We start from the raw sequence: 12,516 nt of genomic DNA on the forward strand, positions 1-12,516 counted from the left end.
GAGGAAGCAGACCTGTGGGGATGAAAGTGTCAGCTTCATTGCTGAGAGAGCTGCTGCAGATGTGACTTAGGAGCATAAAAATGACTCCCAGGATTGCCTCTCCTTTCGCAGATGTACCCACCAGTCACAGGAACACTGGTCAACAGTGAGCTCCCATGCAAGACAGAGCCTTTACAGCCCACTCTACTCCTGCAAAGACAGGTTATATGCTTTTCCCAGGCAGGCAGACCCCAAAAGGAAGCACAGAGTTACTCCTGCCCTAGTTTGCCATTCCAAAAGCACCAGTTATACTAGTCACTTCTCCTGTCCTGGGGAGAGTGAGAAGGGGAAGAATCGAGGAATATTTCTGCATTGGAGCTGCCACCATACAGAACAAACAGTTTTCTCCTAACATTCTGGAAAGAGGAAAGCCATAGCTATATGATCATGATAGCATCACATTGGAATGGGTAATTATTTGTATAAAACATATATTTAATATGTGTGTGTGTGTGTGTGTGTGTGTGTGTGTGTGTGTGTACATTATATCAACTATGTATTAGAAAATAGCTAAACATGGATCGGCTGCCTCCTGCATGCCCCACAATGGAGATCAAGCCTGGAACCCAGGCATGTGCCCTGACCGGGAATCGATAACATTGTGTAACCTCCACAATGTTATCTCAGGGTGATGGGATAAACTATTATGAATAATATTTATTTCTTTTTTTCTAATTCTTTTATATTTTCTGAATCTTTTACCATGAGCATATTTGATTTTTAGAAAGATTAATTTTTAAACTCTCAAATTAGTTATAACATACAGACACTAATACTGATTAAGTTTGAATTCAATTTACAATTAGTATAGCACACTACTGCCCTGGTTTAGCTCAGTGGTTAGAGCACTGGGCCTCCCACTGAAGGGTCTCTGGTTTGATTCTCCATCAAATGCAAGTACCTGGGTTGCAGATTCGATCCCCAGCCCCCCAGCCCTGATCAGGGGATCTGTGAGAGGCAACCAATCGATGTCTCTCACATTGATGTCTCTCTCTCTCTCTCCCCCTCCCTTCCTCCCTCTCTAAAAAATAAAATAAAATAAATGGAAAAAGTTTCCTCAAATGAGGATTAACATCATATATATAGCATACTACTCAGAAAACTTATATTGCTTTCACCAATTAGTAGCATATTTCAAAAACCTAAGATAAAATAAATGGATTTTTTCTCTCTCCTGAATGGTGTAGTAAAGTACCAGAGACATATTAATTATAAATCCAACACTAATTGTGTTACCTCAGTGTTGTGTGTGTGTGTGTGTGTGTGTTAGTGGTCAGACCTGTCAGGTAAACCATTTAATTGTCTCCTCAAGAGCAGAACGTTGCTTTTTCTGTGCCTGCCTTGGCACTCATTCATACTCTCCCACTCAGCAACTACTCGGGGCCGATTATGGTGGTTCATGTATTCCTTCACTTCACAGACATGTATTAAATACCTACTGCGTGCCAGGTACTGCTCCAGGCCCAGGGGCTACAGACCAACAAGGTCCCACATCGATGGGGCCACATTTTAGTAAAGGGGGGTATACAGCAAACAAATCAACAAGAAACTGTCACATATTAATAAATGCTGTAAGGAAAATAAGGATATACTAGAGTAGGAGAAAATAACTTCATAAAAAAAGTGTTGCCTGGCCGGTGTGCTCAGTGGATAGAGCATTGTCCTGTGCACCCGGAGGTCATGGTTCAATTCCCGGTCAGGGCACATGCCTGGGTTCCAGGCTCCATCTCCATTGTGGGGCATGCAGGAGGCAGCCGATCCATGTTTCTCTCTCATTGATGTTTCTATCTCTCTCCTCTCCCTTCCACTCTCTCTAAAAATCAATAAAAACATACTTTAAAAGATAAAGTGTTTAGAGAGCAAGAAAAGGGATATACAATTACATAATCTGTATCCTTGAAGATGAACCAAAAATAGTTAGAAAAAAAATGATTCAAATGTATAATAGGAAAAAATATTGCTTTCGCTGCCCGGTGGCAGCAGCCCGGCCCCCAGCAGCGGGAAAGGGCGGCTCTGAAGCGGATCAAGAAGGCACTGAGTGACCTGCAGAGGGATCCTCCTGCCCAGGGGACCGCAAGACCTGCGGGAGGTGATTGGTTCTGCTGGCAGCCCACCATCACCGGCCCGAACGACAGTCCTTACCCAGGAGGCATTTTCTTCCTGGACATCCACCTTCCCACAGATTATCCGTTCAAACCCCCAAAGGTTGCTTTCCCGACCAAAATGTACCACCCCAACATCCACAGCAAGGGCAGCATCCGAATCGACGTCCTGCCGTCCCACTGGTCCGCATCACTGAAGGGTCCGAAGTGCTCTTCTCCATCTGTTCGCCCAGCCCTGACCACCCGCTGGTGCCAGGGGTAGCTCACACCTGCCAGGCCAGCCGAGAGAGGCACACAAACTGGCGAGGGGGTGGACACAGAAATATGCTAGCTGAGTGCCTTGGAGGTTGCACAGGGGACACTGCTCAAGAGAAGCTGAGCCCCTGGCTGAGCCTCCCAGAGGGCGGCATCTCTTCCCCGAGCCAGTGGGGGTCCCCCCCTTTCCAGCCGCGGCATGTGGATGCCGCTCAGTCCGCGTGGCTCTGACGCCGTCCCATCCTGATGCCAAAGCAGTCGTCGCCGTTAGATATGCAGCCTCCTCGCTACCCTGGAATCAGTCCCTCCACCCGACTCACTGCTGGACTCGTGGGGGACATCATGCTGTCACCTCCCCTCCCCTGCCTCACTCAAGGTGGCACCACACAGCCTGGCCCTCACCTTCTGGCACTCAGTGCCAACCTGGACGTCTAGGGCAGAGCGGGCGGGCGTTCCTCACAGCCTGTCTGCCATAAACCATATCCCAAGGAGTCTCAGCTCATCCCAGGAGGCTCCAGGGAATTGGGAAGTGTCCCCACACCGAGACGCAGCAAACAATGTTGGGATAAAAAGCACAGAGCACCCAGGAGAAGGCTGTCTTTTCAGAAGCAAGACCTGGAGAGATGGGGCTTTTGCCTTTCCATGGGAAGAGGTTTTTCACCACCTCCCTCCCTCCATGGAGCCTACACTAAGTCCAGTGTGTGCCGCCCACAGACCAGAGCATAGGGCCAGGGAGAGATTTTTAAATGTAAATAAAATATAATTCATGCATAACCCTAAAAAAAAGAAAGAGAGAGAGAGAGAGAGAGAGAGAGAGAGAGAGAGAGAGTCTGGAATCTGTGGACTTTAAGGCCACACCCCGTTGCATGAACTATCAACCCAAAGAAATATCCAAGTGAAGTTTAACTTCAAAGATAAACATTTCAATGAGATTACAGGCAAAAAAGAAAGTTATCCTCAAGACAGACTAGCCTCAGGCTAGAGTAATTTTCATAGCAACTTTCAATGCCACAAGGCATCGGAATAATAGCAGAATTCAAAGGTAAAAAAATAAAAAATAACAATTGAATCAAGAATTCAATATCCGGCCAAGACGTTATTTATTGTCAAAGGCACCATAAGTGCATTCTCAAACATATAACACCTCAGAAAATATAGCACTCCTGAGCCCTACTTGAGGAAAAACTTTCTGATAATGAAATTCAGCTAAATAAGAGATGTGTCAAAATAAAGGATTCGGAAATGGTGACATCCTTCAAAAAAAGAAAGAAAGAAAAAAGACTGATCATGAGCACTGGATCCATTTGAACATATACTGTATAACTAACACCGAACTTTAGAAATTATAATCAAAGAAATCATTCATCAGTATAAGTAATGCTAACACAACCCCAATGTCTCAGTGACTTAATTTAAGAAAAATGTACTTTTAACTCATGCCACTGTGTAATGAGGGGGTGGGCAGGGTCTCTCCTTCATGCAGTGCTGCAGGGTCTCGGGCATCTCTCTTTGTGTGGCTCTGTCATTTTTAATAGAGTCGTGGGATCACCCGGGAACCATCCAGCCTGCAGGCAGAGGAAAGAGAGAAAGAACAGACAAGGCACCTTCTTTAACTGCCTCGACTGAAAATGTCATTTTACTTTTACTTGCATCCATTGATGAGAAATATTAGATGGCTCCACCTAGATATAAACAGGCTGAGTTTCCAGGAGACAATATTTTGGTGAGTGGTCTCAGAATATAATGTTAATGTAAAACATAACAATAGAAAAAATAATATAATTATTAAAACTGGAAAGTGATGATGAGGATGAGTGGGAAGAGATGTATATTTTGTTTTTCATAGTAGATAGGAAGTTAAAAACTTTCTAAAGTTTATAAATTAAGAAATAACTATTTTTAAATATTAACATATAATATTTAATATTATAAATATAGACACTGGAAGAAAACATATAGAACAACAGCAAGGACAAAAGACCATACAGCAAAAGATAGAAAACTAAAAAAGGAAAAACACAAATAAAATAAGATAACATAAAGTAATACAATTTATATCACTTAAGGTAATAAAAGTGAATGGGATAAGCTAACCTATTAAAAATAAGGAAGGCTGGCCAGTGTGGCTCAGTGGTTGAGAGTTGATCCAAGTGCTCACTGGTTCAATTCCCGGTCAGGGCATATGCCTGGGTTTAATCCCCAATAGAGGGTGTGCAGAAGGCAGAGAGAGAGAGAGATGCTTCTATCTCTCTATCCCTTTTTCTTATTCTCTCTAAAAATCAATAAAAGGATATTTTTTTTAAAAAAGCAAGGAATCGCCCTAACCGGTTTGGCTCAGTGGATAGAAGGTCCCAGGTTCGATTCTGGTCAAGGGCATGTAACTTGGTTGCGGGCACATCCCCAGTAGGGGGTGTGCAGGAGGCAGCTGATTGATGTTTCTCTCTCATCAATGTTTCTGGCTCTCTATCCCTCTCCCTTCCTCTCTGTAAAAAACCAATAAAATACATTTTAAAAAATAAAAAATAAAAAAGCAAGGAATTATTAGATAAGAATCAAAACATGATATTTGACAATAGTATATATATTATAAATATAGAACTATATCCCAGATATGTTAATAAGTGGGAAAAGCAGAATGTGGAACAATTCATATAGTTTGATCCTGTTGTATTTAATATAATACACATGATGTATAATATGCACATATTATTTGTATATAACATATACACAGATAACATTTGGAAACATCACAAGAAATAGCTGTGCTATTTCTGGGGATTGTAATGAAGGGTTAGAAGAGGACAAGTGTACTTTCACTTTTTAACTCTATCTTCCTATATCTTAAATTTTTTGAAATAAGTATGACGTTTCTATTACAAAAATTTAAACAAAGCTAACTGAAGTGTAATTCAGAGTGCTGTTAGAGAACGGAGAGATGCAAGCACAGGAGGGGCCGGGAGGCCATGGAAGGCTGACAGGGTGGTCTTTGAGCTGAGTCTCCAAGAAGGAAGGTGCCCAGCCCGTGACCTCCAGGTGCACTGACACCGTGTGAAAGGGGCGTGGCATGTTGAATACACCTTAGGAGCAGCCCAAGTACAACGTGCATGGTGGAAGGGCTGGGAGGTAAGACTGGAAGGAACCACGGAGTTATAATCTTTCATTAGAAAATGAGATTTCCTCAAAATATTTGAAGCAGAGGAGTGACTTGACTGGGCTAGCATTTTGCACAGATTACAATGGTGTCCATTCGGCGAATGAGTTAAAGACCGCAGTCCAGATAAACATGGTGGTGGCCTAAGATGGTGGAAATATAGGTGAAGAGAAGATGGAGTCACATTCAAGAGATATTTAGGCAGAACTTGATAATTAATGGGATGTCATGATGGGGTGACACAGAAGGAAAAGACAGTCAAGTCAACAGGACTTCCAAATAAGGTACTTCAGGGGCAAAGTAGGGGGATATGGAGGATATCTGTAATACTGTCAATAGTAAAAATCATCCTATATAATAATAGACAAATATGCAAATTGACCATACCTCCGACACACCCACAAGCCACGCCCACCAGCCACGCCCACCATCCAATCAGAGCGAGCATGCAAATTAACCCAAACCAAGATGGCTTCAGCCACAGAGAGCAAGGTTTCCTAGGTAACAGAGGAAACCAAGCTTTCTGCCAGCTGTTGCAGGCCTAAGCCTCCACTCAAGCTACAAAGTTTCAATTATAGAAGGTAAACAAATTCAAACAAATGGCGGCAGAATGGAGCTTGAGAGAGCAGGCCAGGGTTGCCGCCGGCAATAGGGGAAGCAAAGCTTTCCACACACCCTGGCCAGGCCCACCCGCTTAAGGCAACAAAGTTTCAGTTATAACCCCAACACAAATGGCTTCGGGCCTCGGAGGGAGCCCCAGGCTCGGCTCTGCTCCAGGCTACAAAGTTTCAATTGTAGAAGGAAAATAAATTCCAGATACCAGGGCCTCTGCTTGGGTTGCCAGGGGGCGTGGCTGGCCTGCAAACCACCACAGGCCCCTTGCTCAGGCCGCCCCACGCCCCAAGGGTACCCCACCCTGATCAGGGACACCCTTCAGGGCAAACCAGCTGGCCCCCACCCCGGTACCAGGCCTCTATCCTATCTAATAAAAGAGTACTATGCAGATTGATCATCACTGCAACACACAATATAGCTGCCCCCATGTGGTCAAAGATCCTGCCCCCATGTGGACACAGGATCGCCACCACAAGATGGCCAGCAGGAGAGGGCAGTTGGGAGGCACCTGGCCTGCAAGGGAGGGCAGTTGAGAGGGACCAAGCCTGCAAGGGAGGGCAGTTGGAGGTGATCAACCCTGCAGGAGAGGGCAGTTAGGGGTGACCAGGCCGGCAGAGGAGGGAAGTTGGGGGCAAACAGGCTGGCAGCAGAGTGGTTAGGGGGTGATCAGGCTGGCAGGCAGAAGCGGTTAGGGGCAATCAGGAAGGCAGGCAGGCAAGCAGTTGGGAGCCAGCAGTCCTGGATTGTGAGAGGTAGGCAGAAGCGGTTAGGGGCAATCAGGAAGGCAGGTAGGCAAGCAGTTGGGAGCCAGCAGTCCTGGATTGTGAGAGGGATGTCCGACTGCCCGTTTAGGCCTGATCCCTGGGATCGGGCCTAAACGGGCAGTCGGACATCCCTTGAGGGGTCCCAGATTGGAGAGGGTACAGGCTGGGCTGAGGGACAACCCCACTCCGTGCACGAATTTCGTGCACCGGGCCTCTAGTAGTAAAATAAAATATAGAAATTAGAAGTGAATTTGTGGATGAGGAGAGGGAAAATGTAAGCTCAGTTTGGGTACTGCTGGGTCTGCAGTATGGAACATTCAGGTAGAGGGGAGCAGGTATAAGACTCTGGAAAAGGTGGGGATGTGAAATATGGAAATAAAAATCACTAGTTTGTAAGCAATAGCAGAGGACAATGCAGAGGATTATAAGAAGGGACTGAGTGATGGTATAAATGCCTCCCATGATCAGGGTTTTCTACGAGGTTCAAAGACATAAACAGAGAAACTTTTGCTCTTATTCCTGGAGTTCACTTGCCAATCTAACTGCCTACCAAGAATGGAGTCGGAGATTCCAGGTAGCAAAGAGGACACAGTAAGGTTAGCGCGAGGTGGGTGGGATCCTCCCGACAGGCTTCGGTCCTGAAGGAACCTGAGTTACTTTTTGTCTGTTGGGAATTGAGACTGGACTTCTCTCAGGGGCTTTGAGGCCATCTCTTTAGGAAGAGAGATGGCCATTTGGCCTTACTCCCCAAAACTGAGCCTGAACTCTTCCTCAGGATAACCAGGTGGCAGTCCAGGCTGTCTAATAACATCAAGAAGGAGCTAACCTTCAGAAACCTGCCCCACTCCCAGGCAAAAATAATTGAGCCTCCGTTTCCAAACAAATAGCTGAAAGCCAACCACATATTTAGAATTTAAACATGCTGGTACCTAAATTCAAATGCTTCATCTTAATCAGTTGCATCAGACTGATTTATAGCGAAGACTCATAGGTTTCACCTACTTTAGTGGACAGTCTGGTGACCAAGAAAGTCTTATTGCAAAGTGGCACTTCCCTTGTTGTGGGGAGCAGTGAGGAGGGACAGGACCAAGGAAGGCCCCAGGCAAAAGGAATTGACTCAGGAACCCCATAACAAGGCAGAGGCCCAAACAATTTAAATAGAGATGGAGTTTTAAATCTTTATTATGTTGTTTAATTTTTTCCTGTGCGTTCATATATTTGTAATATCAGTAAAAACACTCAATTGTTCTTGGATAGTAGCTACATTATTTACTACTGTTAAGTGGCTTAGCATTTGCCTTGAGAACGAGAATTTTAATCTCTTTGAACTTAAAAAATTGTCATCACTGTGTGTTCAGTGATAGAAATAACCGAATGTGTTGACTATTCAGACTATGTATCTTTCACTGTTGTTTGGTAACTTTAAAGTGGTAACACTGTTGATATTGCCATGGAACTTTATATTCTATCTCAGTTGTTACAACTTTACATCATAGAATTGGGAAGCTGCGGAATTTCTAGTGTCTAGCCAGAAGCATATATCCTCTGACTACAGCAAACCGTATACTTTTATTTTCTCTCAAATAAAATTCTCTTTGTCTAGAGTCCTTTCTCTCTCTCTTTTTTAATAGCACTCATGTAAAATGTCTGGCACTTATTAGGCCCTCGAATATATATTTTCCTGTCTGTATTATATTTTACCATCACTATTTTATGGGGAACAATCAGAAATACCTGCACTGTGGAGTCAATCCAGCTTTTCACAGGCAAACAGAGAACTGAGGCAAATTATTCAAATGTTTTGATGTAATAAACCAGACGATTGCTTCACCTTACTTATTCACTTTAGTTAGGCAATCTAAATTTCTGTTTCAAATGACAGCTTTTATTTTTTCAAACAGTTTCTTTTCTTTTCTTTGTGAATTCTAATCTTGAGTTCCCATTTCACTTCCATTTACCGTGCACTCCGAGGAACTTAGACTTGAATGCTGTTTCCACAGTAACAAGCCTCCAGATGATCATGGCCCTGGGAATTGAGTTCTCAAGTGCGTACACAAGCCCTTGACTCTCAGTACCCAGCACAGACCATTGGCTCCAAATTTTGCCCGTGGGGATCAGGAACAGTCCCTGCCTGCTCGCCCTGCCTGGCAAACACTGCCGGGGAGCCAGAAGTCCATGGTTCCTCAGCAGGGTTTGTGTGAACTGAGGAACCCATCTCTGCCTTGCACAAGAAGGAGAGTAAACCATCTCAAGTACAACGTCCCATATCTATTGCAGCTTCTGCAACCTTGCGGAGCTGAAAGTCAGTTGTTGGTTAAAAGGAGCTTCTATTTCTCAGAGCTACCAGGTGGACTGAATTTTTCTAATCTCTTGAGTTTTCCAGGTGGATACATAAAGCATGCTTAAACGCATAGTGTTTTTCTCATCACTGAATTTCCAAATCCTACTTAATCCTTCAGCGTTGAGCTCATATGTTACTATTGGGAACACCTTTAGACTATAGAAAAGTACAAAAATACAAATAATAGTATAACAAACAATTGTGTACTATTAAATAGTTTTTTTATATATTTTTTTAAATTTATTTCAGAGAGGAAGGGAGAGGGAGAGAGAGATGGAAACATCAATGATGAGAGAGAATCATTGATCGGCTGCCTCCTGCATGCCCCCGGGGGATTGAGCCCGCAACTGGGGATTGAGCCCGCAACCCGGGCATGTGCCCTTGACCCAGGACTCAAACCCAGGACCCTGGAATCGAACCCAGGACTCTTCAATCTGTAGGCTGTCGCTCTATCCACTGAGCCAAAGCGGCTAGGGCTATTAGTTTTTATTTAATAAAACATGTATTACTGATAGTGTTGCTTTTGAAGTAGCTTTTCTACCTGTTCCCAACAAGATTCTTTCCCCTCTCTCCAGAAGCAAAACGTATCTCTTAGTTGGGCCGTTAGGTGGGGTTTTTGAATGGTGTGCCCTTTTCTGGAACGGAGATTTTTCCAGGAAGTCCAGTTCCAGCTCTAACATGACCAAACCCTATGTCCCCTTCCCCATGAAAGCATGAGGAGATCCTACAGTACAGGGCACTCTGGGGCTTCAGTGGGGTCCATCGTGTCTACTGTGACCACTAGCCCTCTTTGACCTCCCCAGCTCCCTCTGATTCTTGTAGCAGTGAGCATTTGGTCCAGTTTCCAATCACTTACTTTGTACCAACTTTATGGATAGAAAATGCATTGTTTCCTAAGAAGACCATAAAATCCTGAAGCAGTGTCATTCTCCTTTTAGACCTACCTGGGAGAAAGCCCTCGTATCGGAGTAGTTCACAGCTGTAAGCCAATCTCCCCATCAGAGAAGTGTACCACACAGAAGTATGCTTATTTTATAGAATAAATGTTGCTGCAGCCATCCCACAGTTATTGACAACCTATTATGATCCAGTTTATGAATTAAACACTATGAATATATAATAAATGCATAAAGAGTTATAACTTCATTATTAAAAAGAACCAAAAATAAGCAAGGAGCTATTACAACTGGTACCACAAAAATATCAAGGATTATAAGAGACTACTAGGAACAATTATATGTCAACAAATTGGACAACCTGTAAGTAATGGATAAATTCTAGGAACATACAATTTACAAAAAGTGAATTATGAAGAAATAGAAAATCTGACCAGATTGTTTAATAGTAAGGAGTTTGAATCAATAATCCAAAACTTCCTAATAAACAAAATCCAGGAACAGATGGCTTCCTTGGTGAATTCTACCAAACATTCAAAAACAGAGTTAATACCAATCTTTTCCAAATTCTTACAAAAAATAGAAGAATAGGGAACTTTTCTAAACTCGCTTTATGAAGCCAGCATTACCCTGATATGAAAACCAGACAAGGATGTCACCAGAAAAGAAAATTACAGGTCACTGTAATGAAGAACATAGATACAAAAATCCTCAACAAAATATTAGCAAACCAAATTCAACAATACATTAAAAGGATGTTATACCATCCCTGGTCAGTTGTTCAGTTGGTTGGAGCATTGTCCCATACACCAAAAGGTTGCAGGTTCAATTCCTAGTCAGGGCACATACCTAGGTTGCGGGTTCAGTCCCAGGTCAGGAAGTTTACGGGAGGCAACCAATTGATGTTTTCTTCTCTCTCTCTCTCTCTCTCTCTCCCTCTCTTCTCCTTCCTCTCTCTCTAAAAATCAATAAAAAATATATGGTCACCTGAGGATAATAAAAAAAGATGTTATACCATGATCACGTGGGATTTATTATAGAGTTGCAAAGATGGTTCAACATCTGCAAATCAGTCAATGTTATATACCACATTAACAAAATTAAGGATAAAAATCATATGTCATATCAATAAATGTAGGAAAAGCATTTGACAAAATTCAACATCTATTTATGAAAAACTCAGCAAAGAGGGATTAGAGGGAACATACCTCAGCATAATAAAGGTCATATATGACAAGTCCACAGCTAAAATTATACCCAGTGTATGAAGTTCATGAGGTCCCAAGGCCTGGCTGGCGATCAGACCCCATCAGGTCTCCCCCCTCCCCCCTCCCCCCCTCCTTGCCTCCTCCTTCGCTGGCCACCCACACACCACCACACGGTTCCCCGCCTCCCCTCTCCTCCTCCTTCCCTCACTTCCCCACCTTCCCCCCTCCTCCTTCCTGCATCTGCTGCCATCCACCCCCAGTTCCCTGTCTCAGCCCAGGCCCAGCCTGGGTCAGGGGGTCGGGGCCTGCCGGCCTGGGGGAGAGGCCAATCACCACCGAGGCAGGTGGGCAGCAGGCCGACTGGGGCCTGGCAGGTGGGGCAAGGACAGGGGGAGGAAACCGGGAGGAACCCAGCCCCCCAGGAAAGGGACCGTGTCTGCTGCCACCCTCCCCTGGCTCCCTATCCCAACCCCAGGCCCAGCCACAATTGGGGTCTACCGGTGGGGGGCGGGGGGGACCAGGAAGTTGGCCCGTAGGCCCCATCAGCGATTGGGGCCTGCGGGCTGGGAGCAGTTCTGTGCTGAGCGTCTGCCCCCTGGTGGTCAGTTGTTACAGTCATTCTGGTCATTCCGTCATAAAGGTCGCTTAGGCTTTTATAAATACAGATGATGAAAAGCTGAGAAAGCTCTTCTAAGATCGGGAACAAAGTTAGGATGCTCACTCTCACTACCTTTATTCAACGTGATAATGGAAGTCCTAGCCAGATCAATTAGGCAAGAAAAAAATAAAGGCGTCTAAATTGGATGAAAAGTAAAACTGTCACTATTTGCAGATTACATGATATTATATATAGAAAACCCTAAAGACTCTATCAAAAAACTTAAATTTAATAAATTAATTCAATAATATTGTAGGTTACAAAATCAATACAAAAAAACCTGTTGCATTTTTATACACTAATAATGAACTGTAAGAAAGTGAAATTAAGAAAAAATTCCATTTATAATTTCATTTAAAAAAATAAAATAACAAGGAATAAATTTAACCAAAGAGGTGACCGACATAGATGCTGAAAACTACAAGACAGTAAGTAAAGACATTTAAGAAGATGCACACAAAAAATGGAAAGATATTTTGTGCTCATG

At 43.7% G+C, this 12,516-nt stretch overlaps 1 protein-coding gene and 1 pseudogene across 1 annotated transcript in view; both read left to right on the plus strand.

Annotated features, from left to right (window-relative positions):
* The window catches only part of PTPRR (protein tyrosine phosphatase receptor type R), a 226,823-nt gene that overhangs the window by 96,278 nt on the left and 118,029 nt on the right, over positions 1-12,516 (plus strand). The gene's annotated exons all lie outside the window — the stretch shown is intronic.
* Positions 112-2,476, plus strand: LOC103298787 (ubiquitin-conjugating enzyme E2 D4-like; annotated as a pseudogene).

The sequence above is a fragment of the Eptesicus fuscus genome, chromosome 7 (assembly GCF_027574615.1).
Source record: "Eptesicus fuscus isolate TK198812 chromosome 7, DD_ASM_mEF_20220401, whole genome shotgun sequence".
Taxonomy (NCBI): domain Eukaryota; kingdom Metazoa; phylum Chordata; class Mammalia; order Chiroptera; family Vespertilionidae; genus Eptesicus; species Eptesicus fuscus.